At 35.0% G+C, this 4,491-nt stretch overlaps 1 long non-coding RNA gene across 1 annotated transcript; it reads left to right on the top strand.

Annotated features, from left to right (window-relative positions):
• The first annotated feature begins 2,443 nt into the window (after positions 1–2,443).
• On the top strand, positions 2,444–4,275 carry LOC111367394. Its single transcript, XR_002697807.1, has 2 exons — positions 2,444–3,727; positions 3,906–4,275. It is a non-coding gene; the product is annotated as an uncharacterized LOC111367394 (long non-coding RNA).
• Positions 4,276–4,491: the final 216 nt, after the last annotated feature.

The following is a 4,491-nucleotide window of genomic DNA, read 5'->3' as shown; positions in this document are numbered from 1 at the left end:
ATTGCTTCTAGGAACAATCAATGAATTCAATCAATCAATCAATTCGTGTAGAATTTTCCAAACTGGATGTGACTCAATAATTGTAACAAAGGACTCAAAGAAAACTTTTAAAACTTGATTTGAATTGAAGGAATGGAATGATTCAATGTGTCCAAGTAATTTAGAAACGATAATGAATAATAAAAGTTGGTATTTGACGGATCAATAATATTTAACAAGTTTTTTTTTACTGTACGGATGAACAGTACCGTACGGATGAACAGTAATTTTTTTTAGATCCGAAAATCAATAACAAAACCAACAAAGAAAACGAAATCTGATTTTCAGTCCAGAAACGAAATTTGAAGATTTTTGATGAAACTTTTGAATCAAAAGATCAAGAAAACCTTCTGGACGCAAGAACACAATGAATTGAAAAAAAAATTAGAAAACAAAGGATATAACCTGATTAAATTGGAGACAAAGCTCTGATACCAACTGATGCGAACCCCGTAGCAATGGAAACTACGAAACCCACAACGAGATTGATGCGGATCTCATTAAATCTCTTACAATTTAGCCCATTTTCCAATTTTGCAAATTTTTGCTTATTTCCTTCAATTTCGTCAACCTATATCACACCATCAAACCACACATTAAAACGCTCTAAAACTCCTAAGAATTAGCTAAATATAAAACTTAGATGGCTTCTAAAGTATGAGTGAAATACACTCATCAAAGAACTATTTTTTATCAACTACAAATATTGTAGACATAATAAGATTGGTCGAATGTCATTAGTTATACAAGTTAATTTAATGATCTTAATTTTATCAACTACAAACACTTAGAAGCATGATAATTCAGCCTTTTTTCCTTTATGTAAAATTTAATTGATACGACTGTCATGATATATTTAGTAGCTCAATGAAATAATACTAAATAAAGGTTTGAGATTCATTTGTACTTTTCAAAGGTTAGGAATTTAAGCAAAAAAAATTCCTATTTATAATCAATATCGTATTGGTCTTAAAGGACAAATTCATCAAAATACCAATTAGAGACCGTAATGCACCAAACTCTCATCTCCCAAATATTACACTTTGAATTTATGATGTTGAATTAAGTTTTGTGCCAGTCAACTTAATACAAATCCGCTAAAATTTTCGCCTTCTACAAACAAATATTATTTACATATTAAAATATAAATTCTTTTATGTTTATTTGCATGGTTCTTGAAAAGCCCAAAAATGCAAACATAAGTGGTTTCTCAAACCAGAAATTAAAGTGAAGAAATTAAAACTTGTAGAAAAGAAAATCAACACAAAGAAATTTTTCGACTGTAAGTCTCAAAGGTTCGATGACCTTTTAACACCTAATTCCCCTCTTGACCATTCATATAAAATGAATAATGCTTGGTTGCATTATAAAGCTCCAAAAACGATAACAAATGTTACAAAGTTTAACAAATACAATATACAATATATATATATATATATATATATATATATATATATATATAGAACTTATCTTCTCACATAGAAAAACAAGAAATCTACTCAGGAAACACATAAGAAACCCTTAAACCTCACAACATAAGAATCATATCGATCTTATGGATTTCACTTGGAATATACAAGAATTAGAGGAAGTAAACCACTTATTCCCAATCTCAAATGAGATTTTTAAGAGAGAAGATGATATAGTATGAAACTCTAACCAAAACGAGAGACTCTTTCTCTAGAACCAGAAAACCATAAGTGAAAATGAATCCAACGGAAACGGCACTAAAGTATAAATACTCAAAAGTTGTGTCAGACCTCACAATGAATATTCGAGAGTGTTAGGTGTTAGTAAGACAAAGAAAAAAGTCAAAGGGACGAAATATAGCCAAAGTATGATCACACATCAATTTTCAACTTAAAGAGTTATGCTCTTTATTTTTAGTCTCATATTTAGAGTCTTAGACCCATTTTTGCCACTGGAAACATTGGAATTGGAAAATGATATCTGAAGCAAAGTTGGAGCCCTTTGAGTTAGATATTTAACACATCTTAAATCGCCTCAATTGAACATCGGAAGAAAAAATTATAATAAAAATACTGAAAGATGTGCAGTGCTATTTTTCACTTGAAGTGAGCGCTGCAACGCCCGTCTTGCTAAAAATCAACAGCATTGTAGCACTGCAGCACCTTCAGACGAGAAAAAAGGAATTTTTAATTTTTTGGACTCATTGACCCAATCCAACCCTAATTCATCCAAAACCTCAAAATACTATAAATACAAACCTAAATGCCACAATCCAAAAGAGAATTTAACTGGGCAAGAAGGAGAGAAGAAGCAATTATCAAGCAATCAAGGAGAAATCAATAACAAAATTGAAAAAGAGATTGAAGATCTACCAAAATTAGTTTTTTATTCTCTTCTCTATGTTGTTTATTTGAATTTGATTATTTTTATGGCTTCTATCATGAACTAAAACATCTAATCTAGAGTTTGATTAGCCAAAACTTTAGCGGCTGTTTGTTTCCCATTAATTTTGCACAATAAAGCATTTTTGGACCATTGCCATTAATTTCCGTGACAATCCATGTGCCTTTACTTAGAGAAGAAGACTTACCTCTTTCCAAATCTTGCTCTTTCCCACCGATAGTTCACCCCAAAAGCATTCAACCTACAGACGAAAATCACTAAAACCCACACTGAAGCAAACGCAGATTCAATATTTCGATGGAAACCCTTAACCCGCACAACTAGCAAATGATACTTCAGTTCCATAAAGGTCTACACAACACGTTTCCATGGAAGAGTCGTCAACAACTCCGCCCCCATATTGCGTCCACAACCCCGCATCCAAGCCCACATCTTCGCCGACCAAATGGATCCCGCTGACACACAGGTACTTCATATGCCTCCAACATTTGTCCTACATTTGCCGACGACGAGGACGTTATTCCGGTTACACTACCGTGTTATTTGTTCACTGAAACTGGGAAGTTAAGGGAGGAAAAAAGTTCAGCAGGATGACGACTTTAAGGAAAAGGATTCTTTTTTATATAAATGTCCAACCAACCACCATAATCGAAGGTGAAGTCCTTTCAAGGGAAGCACTTCGAGAAAATTCAATCCTTTCCATAATCGAAAATATCACGATTTGATTATTGATTCAAACCATGACTGAAAGAAGCCCACTAAGAATTCCATATACCCACATCAAAAACTACTTGTAATGTATAGTAGTTGATCTACAAATTTGCTAAAGAAAATAGAAACGGTTCTGCAAGAATGGGCTTCCGAATTGAATGCATATCATTAACCTCTTGGGATTAATACCAATCAGGTTTCCCAACCCCATACTTATTCGCTTTCTATGTATTACCATTCTGTTCAAAACAATATTTCGATGTTTTCTCACTTTTAATGCCCAACTTCACTCTTGGGATCGAAATCTTATGCGCGATGGAATGCGTCGGAGACCCAAACATTTATTGCAGCGTGTGAAACCGCCATTGTCGAGGGTCATCGTAATGTTCGGTGTTTTACAAAACACAGCTGGGAACGAGTCTCCGCTCTATTCAACTCAATCAGTGGGCACAATTGGAGCAAGCAACAACTGTGCAATCACTGGAACGCCATATGTCAAACCCACATACATCTCTCTGAGCTGTTAAATTGTAGCGGGGTCGAGTACAACCCATCCACCAATCAAATCGTCACATTGGAGGAATGGTGGAACCGGAAGATTAAGGTAACCATTTCAATTCGCCCCATACATATCTGACAATGTTGCACCGACTGTCCCATACTTTGTTATGTACTGTCATTCATATTCAACCTAGTGGCCTCATTTTCTCTCTCTCTCTCTCTTTTTTTTTTTTTTTTTTTTTTTTTTTTTTTTTTTTTTTTTTTTTTTTTTTTTTATCCAGGTATCCCAGCTTCGCCAGACTAAATCCTGAACCTCTAGCCACCGGCCCCTCGGTGACTCGAGGAAGTAAATCGCAGGTTATGCTCTTATTGGCCCCTAGGTTCCCACTTGGTTTATACTCCTGGCCCCAAGAGAATCCTCCTCGCTGCGTTGATCAGGAATCGAACTCTCCACGTTGAGATTGCAAGCCCACCATAGTGATTGTTCCACCAACTCGGATGTGCCCTGGGGGGCTAGTGGCCTCATTTTCTATTTCCATTTTCTGTTGCTTCCTTTACCATGGAAACGGGGCATATATACATTCTGGGTTAGGTATCGTTGTTGTAAGTGCCATTAATTTTTGATTTTTTCTTTAAGGCTGTCAAGTTGAATTGTGGATGGATTTGGTGTTTAGTGTTCAATATCGATGTGGTGTTATGTGTTAATTTGAGAGAGGCAAGTACATGTTCGAATTTGGAATAAAGCACGTCATTAGAGGATCTAAATGACAGCCACCGTTCATAATTTACATTTTGCAAAGTGGGTTGCTAGTAAGAAAGGCAATAAAAATCCAGATTATTTCCTGCCATTGGTCCTACTTTTTATTA

The sequence above is a fragment of the Olea europaea genome, chromosome 18 (genome assembly GCF_002742605.1).
Source record: "Olea europaea var. sylvestris chromosome 18, O_europaea_v1, whole genome shotgun sequence".
In the NCBI taxonomy this organism is placed as follows: Eukaryota; Viridiplantae; Streptophyta; class Magnoliopsida; order Lamiales; family Oleaceae; genus Olea; species Olea europaea.
This window is presented reverse-complemented; position numbering and strand designations above follow the sequence as displayed.